Below are 20,059 nucleotides of genomic sequence, written 5' to 3'. Positions count from 1 at the left end.
TCGAGAAGCCTCCCCGCGGCTATATAAGGCATCCCGAGGCCCCCCGCTCCTCATCGCTCCCTCCCTCGCCTCATTTGCTCTCTTGAATCGCCCAACCTCGCCTCGGATCACCTCCGTCCTCCATGGCCGCCTCGGCCTCGGCATGATTCTAGCCAACCCAAGCTTCCTCTCGCCTCCCTGACCTATCCACCGACTCCCCCTCGTCCCACTCAGCCGCCCCACCCTCTTGCCCCCTCGTCAGAGCCCCTGCTTCGCCAAGTACCTCCACCGCCCGAGCTCTCTGTAGCCTCTCCGGTCGCCGCGTCTCACCACCTCTCCACCACTCTCCGGCGCCTCCTTTGCCACTGAAAGGGTGCAGTGCTCCTCCCCAAAACCGCTGGTGCCCGCGCCTTGGTTTGAGGTGGCCGGAGCAGTCCGCTCCATCGCCGGTGCCCGCCCCCTGTTCTTCTGTGTAGCCAACTACCACCGCAGCTTCAGGCCTCCCCCGCGCCTCTTCTTTCTTGGAGCGGGTGCGGCGTGGCCCCGCTCACCCGCCTGTGTGCTCGGCCGGGCCGGAGCTAGCCTGAGCCGGCCGCCACGTCGCCGGCCGCGCCTCTGTCTCCCTCCCCTGTTCTCTGTCATGAGCGAGCATGGGAGGAGGAAGACGACGATCGCCTGGCCCCTCCCCCTGTGCCTGGACCCCACCAGTAAGCCTCTCCTCCCCCTGGTCCACGTGGATAAGTGGAGATGTTTTTCTGGAAATAAGTTTCCGTTTTGGGAAAGCGTATTTTCTATCTATTGCAGCTGAAAATACGTTTCTCTTCACAGAAAACGTATTTGGACCAAAGGCGCATTTAGTTTTTCCTCCAGGGGCCTGTGTGCTGAACAAAATTCACCGATAGGTCTCTGATCTTCTACACCTCATAACTCCGCAACCGTAACTCCGATCAAGGTGAAACCAGCGCTCACTTCTTCGTCTCGTCGAGCTCTATCTTTTGGAAACATTTTCACTAGGTGTTCTCACAGTGAAAATGACCATTTTGCCCTTGCCTCTAATCAGCCCCCTCCGAGAACGTATCGTCTGACGTTTCGTTTCACGGTTTCACCGCACTTCTTCCTGGTGGTTTCTTCATCCCCAGGCAAGCCACAATACCCACTTGCATGATCGTCATGCAGTAGCCATGGTTTTCCACTTGAATATTTATTAAATGATTGCTTGTTTAAAATATGGTTATCGTTGTTTCAGTAATGCTTCTGTGTTAGTGCTTACTTACTTGCTATGTGGTTATGCACCTGGTTATCATGCCCTGCTAGTTGCTAGTATTACTTTCATATTGCCATGCTTGATAGTAGTACATGATGGGTTGGTCATGTTCTTCGGTCCATGACTAATGTCGGTTACCGAGTACTATTAATATGCATTGTTCCTTTACTGCTAGTTGCTAGTATTCTTTATGATTATGCTTGCTAGTAGTACCTGGTGATGTTGGTGATGGTCTTCGGTGCATAACTGCCGTCTGTCCCGAGTACCGTTGTTATATATGTTTCATTGCATTCCATTGGTTAAATGATTGCATTGTTGTTATGTCATGCATGATATTTATGGTTGATGCTAGTGGTCATGTTATGCTATGAGTAGTGATGCACTTGTAATATTTATGCTCGTCATTATGCCATGTTCAGTTGGAGATTATTCATAGTTGACATGGTGGATAGTTATGTTACATCCCGTGATTATATTGACATCATGCTCATGCTTTGTAAATGCATCATGTTATTTTATCGTGACTCAGCATATTGCATTCAAGTTTAACCGGATTAAATTGAACTTGAACAACTGTTGGCTGAGTCATGGTGCCACCAAATCGATCTGACCAGTGCAACCACGCTTACCCTATGGGGGGGTCCTAACTGGGTCTATTGTCATGCCTCTCACCGGTGCCTCCCGCGAGGGAAGGTTATGCACGGGTGCTACCCTGATCAGGTAGGACGACATAAGCCTTGTGTGCCCGTGTTTGTTTTTGAGCTCATGTCCCCATTTGGGATCGTTTTTGCCACAACGGTGGCTGTTGGTGCCTTTGGTAGGCACGGGGCCACCCAGGACTTAGCCCAAAGGGGAGTTGGTCGGAGTGGCTGGGGAGCATCATGGCAGTAGAACGGTTTTGTCGGAACGCTTTGGTCCACCCGAATGGGAGTGCGAGGCCAGGGTTCCGTGGTATGGGTACAGTGTACTACCTCTGCAGAGTGTATATTAAATCTATCAATAACCGCGCCCACAGATAAGGGCCCATTTCGTGTCGGTCACACAGTGAGTCAACAATATTAATAATAACTTGATTAATGAAAACCCCGGTTCGATGATGAGATAAGTTGGCTGTGATCGCCGGAAAGATCACCGTTTGCGACCAAGTGTTGGTCATGGTTGTGATTGCCGGAATGATCACCGTGGTATCGAGGATACCGAGTTGTTGGATATTCATGATGTTGTGTGAGAATCATGGGTAAAGTTCAAGCTCCTTGTGATCATTTAATGATTACTATGGTATTGTTTATACCAAGCTTGATTTGATCCTGAGATGATCGTGTGATGTCCGAGGATGGTAAGTGATGCATGTGATGGTTATGAAATATCCCGAGCAGAATAAATGGTGCATGTAGTGTCATCATGTTGCATTCTAGTATCATCAGATTTATATGTTCTTGCCATGATCATATTGTTCTTGCAGTATTATGTTCATGTTGTTCATGTTATGTTATCCTGATGATCTCATGATAATTCCTGCTTAAACTGTAATCGCCATGTTGTTTGTCTTGAATGCTTCTGGTTATTGTGAGCTTGCAAGTACATTCAATGTACTGACCTGGTGTGTCATGCCAGCTTGCAGGTCATGCCTGGATTGCTTGCTTGTTTGGTGTTGTTCTTGAGTTCGCGATCTAGGATAAGTGTTCCAGCCAGAGTCCCTGCGGATTGGAGTTCACCACCATTGTCGTTGTTCCGCTGCTAGAAGTTTTTCCGCTACTTCGAGTTGTTCTGCTGCTTGTATAGAGAAACCGTGGTTGGCGCAGTGCCGCCATGCCGATGTTATTCATTGTAATATCGAAATCCTTGTATTCATATATGTGTTGTAATAGAGAGCTGGTTTGCTCTATGCTAAGCAGTGCCGTATTCTAGAAGACTTATCCTCGATCTATGGGCTGGAATACGGGGCGTTCCAGTTTTGTCTGAGCCGGGGTGCCACACGAAATCATCACGCTAGTTGTGAGAAGCTCTGGTTTGGGAGAAGCTTATACCCAAACCTGCCCCAAATGGGACAAAATCTTTACCACGACATATTGATGCCGCTCCATGATAGTGTGCCAAGTTTCTTGAATTTCGGATGAGTTTTGGATTTACTAGAATTAAAAAACCAGGTATCTCAATGTTTGCGGCCAAGTGACGGTGGTGGGGTGTATGACATTCATTCCCATTTCTGTCGCGGATGAGGTCGCGATGGCTGCCATTTGTGTCGACCCCCAGACCTTGGAGGAGCACCTTGCCGTCGAGGCCACCGTCGACACCTCGCGCGCCAACGACGCCACGTGGTTGGCTATTTGGTTCAATTCTACAATGCGTAGTTCAATTGTTGTGGGTGCATTCTGTTATTGTATACCATGTGAGAAATAAATCGAATTTGATTGTACTAAATATATGAGAAGAAATACAATTGCTATATTTCCAAGTTGTTAAGCATGCTTGGTTTGGTTAACTGTCTGATCTTCTATTGGGAGTATGTTATATTGTGCAATGTGGAGCTCAGTTAATGTTTGGTTCATTTTTTGTGGTGTTTAGTTAACTATTTTGTTTGGTTCAATTCTGTAGTGCGATGTTCAATTGTTGTGGGTGCATTCTATTATTGTATACCATGTGAGGAATAAATTGAATTTGGCTGTACTAAATACATGAGAAACAAATACAATTGCTATATTTCCAAGTTGGTAAGCATCCTTGGTTTGGTTAACTGTCCGGTCTTCTATTAGGAGTATGTTGTATTGTGCAATGTGGTGCCCAGTTAATGTTTGGTTCATTTGTTGTGGTTTTTAGTTAACTGCTTGGTTCAATTCTGCAATGCGATGTCTAATTGTCGTGGGTAGAATTTTGTATTGTTGTGCATGTGAGAAATAAATCAAATTTGGTTGCACTTAATACATGAGAAAAATATATAAGTGCTATATTTCCTAGTTCTTAATCATGCTTGGTTTGGGTAAATGGGTTTTCCGTGTGGCTTGAATTAATCTGATGAATCTGCAATGTGCTTATTTTTCATGAACATATTTTACTGATAGCATGCGAACCCTTACTTAACCTGATGACTAACTACCTTATATGTGTTGCAGGGAAACAATGGGAAGCACTGAGGTTTACAATCGAGGTTAGCACGTGCATGGTCCGTTGTCTAATAGCACATTATTGTGCAATTGCAGGAACCATTCTAATATTTAGGTTTTTAACAATTTGGTCTTCCACATGTAGGTCCTGCTGTCAGAGGTTTTGACCCAATGTTCGACCCTTTTTTGCATATGGAGAAATTAGTTGTCCATGATACAAGTCAAGTCAAGAACTCAGAAAGATTGTTAGGATAAAGAAATTAGCGACCAAAAACAACAAGATCTTTGTATGCACAATGAAGAAGACATTAGTTCACTACAGGATGGTACTAACTATTATACCTTGCTTTTTTATTCCTTTTCCCCATTTCCAATATAGAGAAGATATTTATGCACGTCCTTGTTTTCTGGCCTTTCCAAAGCAGTTCACTGATGATTACCTCTCAAACCACATGTATGGTCAGGAGGCGAGGAAGGTATTCATACAACACGCACGGTTCAATATTGAAGTGTTCCTAAAGAGGACGAAGGATGGACGGTCAATCATCCACAGGCACTGGCCTAAAGTTACAAAGACCTTCAACGTCAATGAAGGCTCAATATTCGCCTTCTACTTCATAGTCTTCCAAATGAGATACATCTGTCTATGTACGTCTATGAAGCTAATTTGAAAAGGTTATAGATGTTGCATGTGAAACTTGGTGCTGGTGTAGTTGTGTAATGGGGTAGCTGAGTGCTGAAGCTATATGATGTTGTACTCTGATGTATTTCAATTATGAAAATGAAATATATTGTGTGCTTAATATGAAATTTCAATTAGATTAATAAATGGATTATTAATAATCAGATAATTAGCTTGCTAATTGGGTTTTTCTATTGCAAACAGTTATTGAGAAAACATCGTGTGTGATGCATTCAATAACGCACACAGTTTCTAGGAATAAACCGTATTAGATTAATGAACAATCACACACGACATCCTCTTGAAAACTGTTTGTGTTAGGCCACCTGGCGCAAACGTTTACCACATAAGAAAGGTGTTTGATGGATAGCCTTTGCCACACAGTTTCTTCCATGCACCGTGTGTGATGCATTCAATAAGGTAAATGATAAAATTGTTAATATCATGTGCAATGGCAATGCTATCACAAACGATTTAATGGGGAAAATTGTGTGTGATGTACGTGTGAACAGAAACGTTTTCCTTGGAGCGACTATGTGGGAAGTACATACAAACGGAAACATTTAGCGGGGACTGACTGTGTGGGATGTACTATGTGGGAAGTACATCAGCAGTTGAAGATGTTGCAACAGTAGTAGCAGTTGAACATTCAGCAACAGAGACATCATTACCATGCTCAAGACATTTTAAACAGGGTGGATCAAAGTCTTCCTGAGCGGAACTGATCAGTTGAGCGCGAGGTGAATCGTTCTCCTTTTGAAGATCTTCATGAGACGCTCTCAGATTCTCAAGTTCTTGCTTCCTTTGAAGATAATCATAGGAAAGCTTCTCATGAGTAGCTGAGAGAGTTTCATGACGACTTTCAAGTTCTTCGTACTTACCATGAAGATTTTTTATGTCTTCAATTAAGGACTGAGTTCGATTCATTTTCGCGTCCAATAGATCATCACTTTTGTCTAGCAACTTTTGAATATGTTCCATAGCAGTTTGTTGTTCAGTTGCAATTTTAGCAAGAGTTTTGTAGCTAGGTTTGGATTGACATTGAGAGTCATCTTCATTGGATGTTTGAAAGTAAGCATCGCGTGAGTTTACCTTGGCACCACATGCCATGAAGCAGTAGGTCGGAGTAGAGTCATCCTTATCATCGGCATTAGCATCGGCGGTGAGGCCATTGTCTTCGGTGTTGAAGATGGACATGGCGACGTAAGATGAAGCTAGAGCCAGGCTTGCCATGCCTGAATTGGACTCCTCCTCAGACTCCACCTCCGCCTCCTCAGAAGGAGACTCCTACTCTGAATCCATCTCCTTGCCAACAAATGCACGAGCCTTGCTGGACGAGCTCTTCTTGTGAGATGAAAACTTTGATGAAGACTTTGAGGATTTCTTCTTCTTCTTGTCGTCAAAATCATATTCCTTGCTCTTTTTATTCTTCTTAGATTCCTTGTCCCATTGAGGACACTTAGAAATGGAGTGACCAGGTTTCTTGCATTTGTGGCATGTTCTCTTCTTGTGGTCACGAGTGGAAGCTTCATCATTTCTTGAGCTAGATCTTGAATACTTTCCTAAGCGATTCTTCTTGGAGAACTTCTGGAACTTCTTCATGAGCATAGCTAGCTCCTTTCCAATGTCTTCAGGATCCCCAGAACTGCAGCCAGATTCTTCTTCAGATGAGGAAACAACCTTTGACTTCAAAGCACGGGTTCGGCCATAGTTGGGGCCATAGATGTCTCTCTTCTCAGATAACTGGAAGTCATGTGTGTTTAGCCTCTCAAGTGTGTCAGATGGATCCAGATCTTTGAAGTCAGGATGTTCTTTTATCATCAGGGCCAGGGTGTCGAATGAGCTATCAAGTGATCTCAGGAGCTTCTTGACGATTTTGTGCTTGGTGATCTCAGTGGCGCCAAGTGCGTGAAGCTCATTTGTGATATCAGTGAGGCAATCAAATTTGAGCTAGACATTCTCATTGTCGTTTCTCTTGAAGCGGTTGAAGAGGTTGTGAAGAGCATCACTCCTTGAATCTCTTTGAGTTGAGATGCCTTCGTTGACCTTGGAGAGCCAGTCCCAGACCAGCTTCACAGTTTCCAGTGCACTCACATGGCCATACTGTCCTTTGGTCAGCTGACCACAGATGATGTTCTGGGCAGTCAAATCCAGTTGAATGAACCTCTTGACATCAGCAGGGGTGACAACTTCACTGACCTTGGGAACGCCATTCTTGACGACATACTAGAGGTCGACATCAATGTCTTCAAGATGCATGTGCATCTTATTCTTCCAGTAGGGGTAATCAGTGCCATCGAAGACCGGACACGCAGTAGAGACCTTGATTATCCCTGTAGTCGACATAGCTAAAACTCCAGGTGGTTAAACCGAATCATGCAGAACAAGGGAGCACCTTGCTCTAATACCAATTGAAAGTGCTAGTTATCGACTAGAGGGGGGTGAATAGGCGATTTTTATGGAAGCCTTCAAAACACGAGGTCTTGGAAGACAAACAATAGAAATGAACCTATTGATATGCAGCGGAAGATAGACTACACTAGACAAGCCATAATCAAGTAAGCAATGTAGTGAAAGTACGAAGACTATCAACAACTAGGTAGTATGGATCAGGATGGAAGACATTATGAAGCCAAACAGTAAATTTTCTTCATTCAGTGAAGTCAAACAGATCAGACAAGCAAGAAATCACTTCACGAAGACAAACTATAAAGTAAAGGGAATTGGGGGATAAAACCAGTTGCTTGGTGAAGAAAAGGATTTGGTAGACCAGTTCCAGTTGTTGTGACAACTATACGTCTGGTTAGGGAGCCTGAGATTTAACTCAGAATACCATGTCTTCACCTTATTCCCCTTGAGCTAAGGACACCCAGTCCTCGCCCAATCAATCTGGTAAGTCTTCAAGGTAGACTTCCAAACATTCACATACTTCGTTCAACAGCGATACACAATGACTCTTGGATGCTCAGAACGCGACACCTAACCGGCTGGAGGATTCATAGTCCTCAAGTGTAACAAGTCTTCAGGTCACACAGACAGAAAGACTTCAGTGACACCTAACACTCTTTGGCTCTGGGTGTTTTGGGCTTTTTCCTTGCAAGGATCTCTCTCTCAAATGCTTCGGAGATGGGTTGCTCTCAAACGACAAAAGTTGTGCACTAACTCTAAGCAGCCACCAATTTATGGTGTAGGGGGTGGGTGTCTGTGACAAAACCATCCGATCTCGAGTAGGGGGTCCCGAACTGTGCGTCTGAGGATCAAAGGTAACAAGGGACATAGGGTACACGATGTTTACCCAGGTTCGGGCCCTCTTAACGAAGGTTAAACCCTACGTCTTGCTTGGTTGTATTTGATGAGTATAGGGGTTACAAGAGTCGATCTACCTCGACATCGTAATGGCTAAAACCTAGATGTCTAGCCTATATGAGTTCTGATAGCCTCGACGGACTAAGCCCTCCGGTTTATATAGACACCGGAAGGGCCTAGGGTTGTACAGAGTCGGTTTACAGAAGAAGGAAACTATACATCCAGACACCAATCTTGCTGTCCATGCAAAGGAGAGTCCTATCCGGACACGGGGGAGGGCCTTCTACCTTATATCATCACGGCCCATCAGTCCAGCCCATATCACACACTCCGAACACCCGAGGACCCCTTAATCCAAGACTCCCTCAGTAGCCCCTAAACCAGTCTTCAATGATGATATGTCCGGCGCTCAGATTGTCTTCGGCATTGCAAGGCGGGTTCCTCCTCTGAATACTTCAAAGAACTATATCCGGCTCTGCTTGACGGTCACAACCTTCAAACATGAAGGCAAAGTATTTAATCAGAACTATATCTGTCAACTGACAACTTTTTGGCGTAACGCTACACCTGGCTTCTTTATCATTTCGAACCATTTTTGGCCTCCCGCTTCGCGTTTCGAGGCGCGACCCCTATTGACACGTCTTGTCAAACCAGAGGTCGTGCCCGCTTATTGCGGGATCCTCATCAATACTGGTTTGGGTAATCCAACCGTGCCATTCGCACGACCCTTTGGGAGCAGGCGAGTTTTAAGGCTTAAGGGGGGTGCTTGATATTCACTGCCTATATAAGTGGATAAAGATCCCACTTTCCACCCCGCGCCTTCTTCCTTCTCCTGCTTCCCATCCTCAAGCTCCAGTGCCCAAGCTTCAATCTATCCCACCGCCACCAACCTCTCCAGCCATATCCGGATCCGACTCATAGGGAAAGTGGGTGGCCTCCTCCGTCACGGTGAAGGACATCAAGGAGCTCCAGGAGGCGGGGTAACTGATTGCGGACGTCGCGCACAGGCTTCTGATATGTCCATTTTGCATCATGCTTTTATATCGATATTTATTGCATTATGGGTTGTTATTACACATTATGTCACAATACTTATGCCTATTTCTCTTATTTTACAAGGTTTACATGAAGAGAGGGAATGCTGGCAGCTGGGATTCTGGGCTGGAAAAAGAAAAAATATTAGAGACCTATTTTGCACAGCTCCAAAAGTCCTGAAACTTCACGGAAGTTATTTCCAGAATATATAAAAAATATTGAGCGAAAGAAGTACCTGAGGGGGCCCACACCCTAGCCACGAGGGTGGGGGCACGCCCTACCGCCTTGGCGCGCCCTCCTGCCTTGTGGGCTCCCTGGTGGCCCTCCAATTCCCATCTTCTAATATATGAGGCCTTTCGTCCGAGAAAAAATAACAAGCAAGCTTTGGGGAAGAAACTCTGCCGCCATGAGGGGGAACCTTGACAGAACCAATCTAGGGCTCCGGCAGAGTTGTTCTGCCAGGGAAACCTCCCTTCGGGAGGCGGAAATCATCACCATCGTCATCACCAACAATCCTCTCATCGGGAGGGGGTCAATCTCCATCAACATCTTCACCAGCACCATCTCATCTCAAACCCTAGTTCATCTCTTGTATCCAATCTTTGTATCCAAACCTCAGATTGGTACGTGTGGGTTGCTAGTAGTGTTGATTACTCCTTGTAGTTGATGCTAGATGGTTTACTTGGTGGAAGATCATATGTTCAGATCCATTATGCATATTAATATCCCTCTGATTATGAACATGAATATGCTTTGTGAGTAGTTATGTTTTTTCCTGAGGACATGGGAGAAGTCTTGCTATAAGTAGTCATGTGAATTTGGTATTTGTTCGACATTTTGATGAGATGTATGTTGCCATCCCTCTAGTGGTGCCATGTGAACGTCGACTACATGACACTTCACCATTGTTTGGGCCTAGAGGTAGGCACTGGGAAGTAATAAGCAGATGTTGGGTTGCTAGAGTGACAGAAGCTTAAACCCTACTTTATGCGTTGCTTCGTAAGGGCCTTATTTGGATCCATATGTTTCATGCTATGGTTAGGTTTACCTTAATACTTCTGTTGTAGTTGCAGATGCTTGCAATGGGGGTTAATCATAAGTGGGATGCTTGTCCAAGTTAGGACAATACCCAAGCACCGGTCCACCCACATATCAAATTATCAAAGTACCGAACGCGAATCATATGAACGTGATGAAAACTACCTTGACGATAATTCACATGTGTCCTCGGGAGCGCTTTCCTTCATATAAGAGTTTGTCCAGGCTTTTCCTTTGCTACAAAAAGGATTGGGCCATCTTGCTGCACCTTTTTTACTTTTATTACTTGCTACTTGTTACAAATTACCTTTTCACAAAACTATCTGTTACCGATAATTTCAGTGCTTGCAGAGAATACCTTACTGTTAACTGCTTACCATTTCCTTCTGCTCCTCGTTGGGTTCGACACTCTTACTTATCGAAAAGGCTACGATAGATCCCCAACACTTGTGGGTCACCAAGACTCTTTTCTGGCACCGTTGTCGGGGAGTGAAGCGCCTGTGGTAGGTGGAATTTGGTAAGGAAAAATTTATATAGTGTGCTGAAATTTACTATCACTTGTTACTATGGAACATAATCCTTTGAGGGGCTTGTTCGGGGTATCTTCACCCTGACTAGTAGAGCAAAGAGTTGCTCCTCAACCTACTTAACCTACTGAAAATGTTTACTTTGAAATTTCTTTGGGTATGATAGAGAAACCGCTAGCCAATCCTTTTGCATGAGATGGAACACTGCATCCAGATTTACACCAAATCTATGTGGATGAAGTATGTGGATTATTTAAGCTTGCAGGTATGCCCGAGGATGTTATCAAGAAGAAGGTATTCCCTTTATCTTTGAAGGGAGATGCATTGAAATGGTATAGGCTATGTGATGATATGGGATCATGGAACTACAAGCGATTGAAATTGGAATTTCATCAGAAGTTTTATCCTATGCATCTGGTTCATCGTGATCGTAATTATATATAATTTTTGGCCTCGCGAAGGAGAAAGCATCACTCAAGCTTGGGGGAGGCTTAAGTCAATGTTATATTCATGCCCCAATCATGAGCTCTCAAGGGAAATGATTATTCAACAAATTTATGCTTGGTTTTCTCTCAGTAATCGCTCCATGCTCGATACTTCTTGTACTGGATCTTTTATGATGAAGACTATTGAATTCAAATGGGATTTATTGGAAAGAATTAAACACAACTCTGAAGATTGGGACCTCGGTGAAGGTAAGGAGTTAGGTATAACACCTAAGTTTTAAAAAACTAAATGTTATTCAATATGCTAGTAAAACTCTAAACAATGCCCAGAGAAATTATGCTACTACTGAAAAAGAATTTTTAGCAGTTGTATTTTCTTGTGATAAGTTCAGACCTTATATTGTTGATTCTAAAGTAACTATTCACACAGATCATGCTGCTATTAAATATATTATGGAAAATAAAGATGCTAAACCTAGACTTATTAGATGGGTTCTCCTGCTACAAGAATTTGATTTGCATATTATTGATAGAAAGGGAGCTGAGAACCCCGCTGCAGACAACTTGTCTAGGTTAGAAAATGTTCTTGATGACCCACTACCTATTGATGATAGCTTTCCTGATGAACAATTAGCTGTCATAAATGCTTCTCGTACTGCTCCATGGTATGCTGATTATGCCAATTATATTGTTGCTAAATTTATACCACCTAGTTTCACATACCAGCAAAAGAAAAAGTTCTTGTATGATTTAAGACATTATTTCTGGGATGACCCACATCTTTACAAAGAAGGAGTAGATGGTGTTATTAGACGTTGTGTACCTGAGCATGAACAGGAACATATCCTACGCAAGTGTCACTCCGAAGCTTATGGAGGACACCATGCTGGAGATAGAACTGCACATAAGGTATTGCAATCCGGTTTTTAGTGGCCTACTCTCTTCAAGGATGCCCGTAAGTTTGTCTTATCTTGTGATGAATGTCAAAGAATTGGTAATATTAGTAGACGTCAAGAAATGCCTATGAATTATTCACTCGTTATTGAACCATTTGATGTTTGGGGCTTCGATTACATGGGACCGTTTCCTTCCTCTAATGGGTATACCCATATTTTAGTTGTTGTTGATTACGTTACTAAGTGGGTAGAAGATATTCCAACTAGTAGTTCTGATCATAACACCTCTATTAAGATGCTTAAAGAAGTTATTTTCTGAGGTTTAGAGTCCCTAGATATTTAATGTCTGATGGTGGTTCACATTTTATTCATGGTGCCTTTCGTAAAATGCTTGCTAAGTATGATGTTAATCATAGAATTGCATCTCCTTATCACCCACAGTCTAGTGGTCAAGTAGAATTGAGTAACAGAGAGATCAAATTAATTTTGCAAAAGACTGTTGATAGATCTAGAAAGAATTGGTCCAAGAAACTTGATGATGCATTATGGGCCTATAGAACTGCATATAAAAATCCTATGGGTATCTCTCCGTATAAAATGGTTTATGGTAAAGCATGTCACTTACCTCTTGAAACAGAACATAAGGCATATTGGGCTATTAAAGAGCTCAACTATGACTTGAAACTTGCCGGTGAGAAGAGGCTTTTTGACATTAGCTCACTTGATGAATGGAGAACCCAGGCCTATGAGAAAGCCAAACTGTTTAAAGGAAAAGTTAAAAGATGGCATGATAAAAGGATACAAAAATGTGAGTTTAATGTAGGTGATTATGTATTTCTATACAACTCTCGTTTAAGATTTTTTGCAGGAAAACTTCTCTCTAAATGGGAAGATCCTTACGTTATCGAGGAGGTCTATCGTTCCGGTGCCATAAAAATCAACAACTTCGAAGGCACAAATCCGAAGGTGGTGAACGGTCAAAGAATCAAACATTATATCTCTGGTAATCCCATAAATGGTGAAACTAATATTATTGAAACTGTAACCCCGAAGGAATACATAAGGGACACTTTCCAGAACGTTTCAGACTCCGAAAAGGAATAGGTATGTGGTACGGTAAGTAAACCGACTCCAAAACAGTTCTAATGGCAATTTTTCTCTGTCTTGGAATATTTAAGAAAATAGGAAAATAAGAAGCAGACCGGAAAGGACACGAGGCTTCCACGAGGGTGGAGGGCGCGCCTCCTGCCTCGTGGGCACCTCGTGTGCTCTCCATACTCCAATTTCTTGCACGATACTTCTTTTGGTTGGTAAAAATTCATTATATAATCTCCCGAAGTTTTTGACCACTGTATCACGCAAATATCTCCTATTTTTGTTTCAAGTTGTTCCCTACCAGGGATGTTAAGGCCAAGCATCATGTCATCTCCCTCCTCCTCCAACAATAGAGCTGAAGTGAGAAGAGCCCAGAGAGATCAACAAGGATGATGGGATCAAGAAGGCCATGGGGGACCAAGTCCCGACAGTAGCAGAAGAAGACATCCTTCAACCTCACCACAATCTCTTTACTCCAACAGAGATTGAGGCTTTCAAGATGATTGAGTTAGCTCGTATTCAAAACAAGTATCTCACAAGTGAAAATATTTTGTTGAAGGAGCATATCATCGCACTCAAGGGCATTATCTGCAAATTGGAGGATCTCCTACGCTCGATGTGCGATTATCCATCATCACCAACACCTTCTTCAGCAACAAAGAAGGAGACATAAACACATGGGTATGGGCACTCCCCTTGGCAACTGCCAAGCTTGGGGGAGTGCCCCGGTATCGTATCACCATCACTTTTATATCTTTACCATTTTCCTAGTTCGATCCTTTTGATAATATCTTGATCTAGTAGAATAAAGTTTTAGTATGATAGTTGTGAGTTTTGCTTTATGATCTTCCTATGTAATCGAGTCCATAAGCTATATATAATAAAGATTAGTGTTGAGTCAAGGGCTTGATTATTTTGCTATGATCTAGAGGGAATGAAATAAAATAGAAGAAATAAAAATAAATAAAGAGATCATATGGATCTTATGGAGAGTAATGAGCTCACATATAAAGAGTTGGCAAACATAGTTTTGGTCATTGTTGCAATTAATAGGAAGTAATAAAGAAAGAGAGGTTCACATATAAATATACTATCTTGGACATCCTTTATGATTGTGAGCACTCATTAAAGTATGACATGCTAAAGAGTTGATGTTGGAATGGGTTATGTTCTCTTGCATCTGAGATAAATTATATTGTCATGGATCATCCAACATGTTGAGCTTGCCTTTCCCTCTCATGCTAGCCAATTTCTTTGCACCAAGTAGAGATACTACTTGTGCTTCCAAATATCCCTAAACCCAGTTTTGCCATGAGAGTCCACCATATCTACCTATGGATTGAGTAAGATCCATCAAGTAAGTTGTCACCGGTGCAAGCAATAAAAATTGCTCTCTAAGTATGTATGACTTATTAATGTGGAGAAAATAAGCTTTATACAATCTTGTGATATGGAAGAAATAAAAGCGATGGACTACATAATAAAGGTCCATATCACAAGTGGCAATATAAAGTGACGTTCTTTTTCATTAAGATTTCATGCATCCAACCATAAAAGTGCATGACAACCTCTGCTTCCCTCTGCGAAGGGCCTATCTTTTATTACTGTCTTATACTTCATACAAAGAGTCATGGTGATGTTCACCTTTCCTTTTTACATTTTATCATTTGGCAAGCACAATGTGTTGGAAAGATCCTGATATATATAGCTAATTTGATGTGAGTTTTCATGAACTATTATTGTTGATAGTACCCTTGAGGTAAAACGTTGGGAGGCAAAACTATAATCCCTTATCTTTCTCTGTGTCCGATTAAAACTTTATAACCATAAATATCACGTGAGTGTTAGCAATTATGAAAGACTAAAAGATGGTAAAGTATGTGGATTTGCTGAAAAGCTCTTATATTAACTCTTTCCTATGTTATGATAAATTGCATTACCTCAATGACTGAGATTAGAGTTTGTTGGTTCTCAATGAAGTTTATGATTCATACTTGAAATTGTGATTGAATTGTTACTTTAGCATAAGAGATTGTATGACAATATATATATATATATATATATATATATATATATATATATATATATATATATGTTGATGTTCTAAGAATGATCATGATGCCCTCATGTCTGTATTTTTATTTTTATCGACACCTCTATCTCCAAACATGTGGACATATTTTTTGATTTTGGCTTTCGCTTGAGGACACGCAAGGTCTAAGCTTGGGGGAGTTGATACGTCCATTTTGCATCATGCTTTTATATCAATATTTATTGCATTATGGGCTGTTATTACACATTACGTCACAATACTTATGCCTATTCTCTCTTATTTTACAAGGTTTACATGAAGAGGGGGAATGCTGGTGGCTGGGATTCTGGGCTGGAAAAGGAGCAAATATTAGAGACCTATTCTGCACATCTCCAAAAGTCCTGAAACTTCACGAAAGTTATTTCCAGAATATATATAAAATATTGACCGAAATAAGTACCTGAGGGGGCCGACACCCTGGCCACGAGGGTGGGGGCGTGCCCTACCCCCCTGGGCGCGCACCCTGCCGCGTGGGCTCCCTGGTGGCCCTCCGATGCCCATCTTCTGATATATGAGGTGTTTCATCTGAGAAAAAAACAAGCAAGCTTTGGGGAAGAAACTCCGCCGCCACGAGGCGGAACCTTGGCGGGACCAATCTAGGGCTCCAGCAGAGCTGTTCTGCCGGGGAAACCTCCCTTCGGGAGGGGGAAATCATCACCATCGTCATCACCAATGATCCTCTCATCGGGAGAGGGTCAATCTCCATCAACATCTTCACCAGCACCATGATACGTCTCCAACGTATCTATAATTTTTGATTGCTCCATGCTATATTATCTACTGTTTTGGGCAATATTGGGCTTTATTATCCACTTTTATATTACTTTTGGGACTAACCTATTAACCGGAGGCCCAGCCCAGATTTGTTGTTTTTTGCCTATTTCAGTGTTTTGAAGAAAAGGAATATCAGACGGAGTCGAAACGGAACGAAATCAACTAGAGAAGTTATTTTTCGAACGAAAGCCACCCGATGGACTTGGACCCCACGTCAAGGAAGGAACGAGGAAACCACGAGGGTGGGGGCGCGCCCACCCCCCTAGGGCGCGCCCCCTGCCTCATGGGGCCCCCGTGGCTCCTCCGACGTACTTCTTGCACCCATATATATCGTCGTACCCTAAAACTTCCAGAACAGAGATTAGATCGGGAGTTCCGCCGCCAGAAGCCTCCGTAGCCACCAAAAGTCAATCGGGACCCTGTTCCGGCACCCTGCCGGAGGGGGGATCCCTCACCGGTGGCCATCTTCATCATCCCGGTGCTCTCCATGACAAGGAGGGAGTAGTTCTCCCTCGGGGCTGAGGGTATGTACCAGTAGCTATGTGTTTGATCTCTCTCTCTCTCGTGTTCTTGAGTTGATATGATCTTGATGTATCGCGAGCTTTGCTATTATAGTTGGATCCTATGCTTCTCCTCCCCCACTTCTCTCTTGTAATGAATTGAGTTTTCCCTTTGGAGTTATCTTATCGGATTGAGTCTTTGAAGACTTGAGAACACTTGATGTATGTCTTGGTGATCACTTGCGGGTTTTGTGACATTAGGAACCTATGCATAGGGGTTGGCACATGTTTTCGTCGTGATTCTCCGGTAGAAACTTTGGGGCACTCTTTGAGGTCCTTTGTGTTGGTTGAATAGATGAATCTAAGATTGTGTGATGCATATCGTATAATCATACCCACGGATAGTTGAGGTGACATTGGAGTATCTAGGTGACATTAGGGTTTTGGTTGATTTGTGTCTTAAGGTATTATTCTAGTATGAACTCTAGGGCTGTTTGTGACACTTATAGGAATAGCCCAATGGATCGATTGGAAAGAATAACTTTGAGGTGGTTTCGTACCCTACCATAATCGCTTCGTTCATTCTCCGCTATTAGTGACTTTGGAGTGACTCTTTGTTGCATGGTGAGGGATAGTTATGTGATCCAATTATGTTATTATTGTTGAGAAGACATGCACTAGCGAAAGTATGAACCCTAGGCCTTGTTTCAACGCATTGCAATACCGTTTACGCTCACTTTTATCATTAGTTACCTTGCTGTTTTTATAATTTCAAATTACAAATACCTTTATCTACTATCCATATACCACTTGTATCACCATCCTTCGCCGAACTAGTGCACCTATACAATTTACCATTGTATTGGGTGTGTTGGGGACACAAGAGACTCTTTGTTATTTGGTTGCAGGGTTGCTTGAGAGAGACCATCTTCATCCTACGCCTCCTACGGATTGATAAACCTTAGGTCATCCACTTGAGGGAAATTTGCTACTGTCCTACAAACCTCTGCACTTGGAGGCCCAACAACGTCTACAAGAAGAAGGTTGTGCAGTAGACATCAAGCTCTTTTCTGGCGCCGTTGCCGGGGAGGTGAGTGCTTGAAGGTATATCTTTAGATCTTGCAATCGAGTCTTTTAGTTTCTTGTTTAATCACTAGTTTAGTCAATAAAAGAAAATTACAAAAAATGGAGTTAAGTTTGTCTCATACGCTTCACCTTTTTAATATCTTTCATAAGTATGATGGAAAGGACATTTGTGCTCAAGTGCTAGAAGAAGAAATCTCTAAAATGTTTGGCACTAAATATTTGAATGATGAGCATGATTGCAATGTTGTTAGTATGAATTCTTTGAATATCCATGATGCTAATGATGATTGCACTAGTTATGATGCCTCCTATAAACATGTCAATTTTTGTGGAGTGCATGTTTGCAAGTACACACCAAATAGGGAAGATAGATATTGCAAGAGGCATAAGTACTTAGAAACCAAATTGTTGCAAGAAGAGCTAGATGAATGTGCTGAAATTTTATTATTTCTTAGTCCTACTTGTGAACTTTGCAATGAACGTGATCATTTTAGTGCCCAATGCAAATTGTTTCATGATCGTATCGTGTCCAAAAATTGTGATGACTTGATTTCTCTTGCACATCATAATGAACTTAGTTAGCTTTTGGGTTATGAAGAAATTAAACGCAGAATTAAGGATATCCAAATTTTGCCCTTGATAAAGTTCTTCATTTTGATTTAGAGAAAATTTATATGTATTGTGTGGTGAATTGCATTGATAATCCTTATATTGCCAATTACATAAAGAAAAGAAAACAAATAGAGGATGATGAGAATACTAATGAAAGGGAAGAGACTTCCCAATATCCTCCTATTATTTCTTATGATGAATCAGGTAACGAGGAGGAGCCTTCTATTCAACAAATTTAATTAATAAGGAGCTCCAAAAAGAGGATTGAACCCCCACATGATGTGGTGAAGAGGAAGAAAAAAAGGAAGAGAGGTAAAAAGTTATATCTCCCAAATAAAGTTGCTCCTATTATTGTCGTGCCTCATGAAAATGAATATGATCACTCTATGATGATCTCATTATGCCTATTGCTTGTTGTGATGATTATGATTAGGAATATAATGATACTTCTTATGATCTTGAAAATCGTTTTGGCACTTGCTTGGAAGAATATGATAATTGCTATACTATTGGTGCTATCCATACTATTAATGATGAGAGTGATTACGCTTATGATATGAAAAGGCCCAAGCTTGGGGAAGCTATGTTTGATGAGGATGGCATATTTGAGAATATATTTGCTGAAATTAATGTTTGTCCCAAGCTTGGGGATGCTATGTTTATTAATGATGATATTTTTAGTCTTCCAAGTTTTGATATGCAAAGTTGTTATGATAAGAACAAAGTTGCTACTTATGATGATTATTGTGATGAAACTTATGCTATAAAGAGTAGTGATGATTGTATTTATAAAACTTGTCATGATTATGAGTACCTTTTCTCTGAACATTACTCTTTTAATGTGGAAACAATTTATAGTATTCAAGTCTCTTATGATACTCCCACTATCTCGAATGAGAAGAATTTTTCTTATGTGGAGAGTAGTAAATTTTCTATGCTTGTAGATCATGAAAAGAATGCTTTAGGTTCTGGTTATATTGTTGAATTCATTCATGATGCTACTTAAAATTATTATGAGGGAGGAATATATGCTTGTAGGAATTGCAATAATATCAAGTTTCCTCTCTATGTGCTTAAAGTTTTGAAGTTTTGCTTGTTTTGCCCTCCTATGCTAGTTGATTATTGTTCCCATAAATTGTTTGCTCACAAAATCCCTATGCATAGGAAGTATGTTAGACTTAAATGTGATATTCATATTCTTCATTATGCTCTCTTTACGTTTCAATTCTTATCTTTTATGTGAGCATCGTTGAAATCATCATGCCTAGCTAGGGGCATTAAATGATAGCGCTTGTTGGGAGGCAACCCAACTTTATTTTTATTCCTTGATTTTTGTTCATGTTTAGTAATAAATAATTCATCTAGCCTCTGTTTAGATGTTGTTTTATGCTTTTAATTAGTGTTTGTGCCAAGTAGAACCTTTGGGAAGACTTGGGGAAAGTCTTGTTGATCATGCTGTAAAAAACAGAAACTTTAGCGCTCACGAGAATTGCTGCCATTTTTATTTGGAGAGTGATATTTAGATAATTACTTTTTCAGATGATTAATAGATAAATTCCTCAGGTCCAGAAATTTATTTTATAATTTTATGAGTTCCAGAAGTATACGTTTGATCCATATTACTAC

Source organism: Triticum dicoccoides, chromosome 3A, assembly GCF_002162155.2.
Source record: "Triticum dicoccoides isolate Atlit2015 ecotype Zavitan chromosome 3A, WEW_v2.0, whole genome shotgun sequence".
Lineage (NCBI taxonomy): Eukaryota > Viridiplantae > Streptophyta > Magnoliopsida > Poales > Poaceae > Triticum > Triticum dicoccoides.
This window is presented reverse-complemented; position numbering follows the sequence as displayed.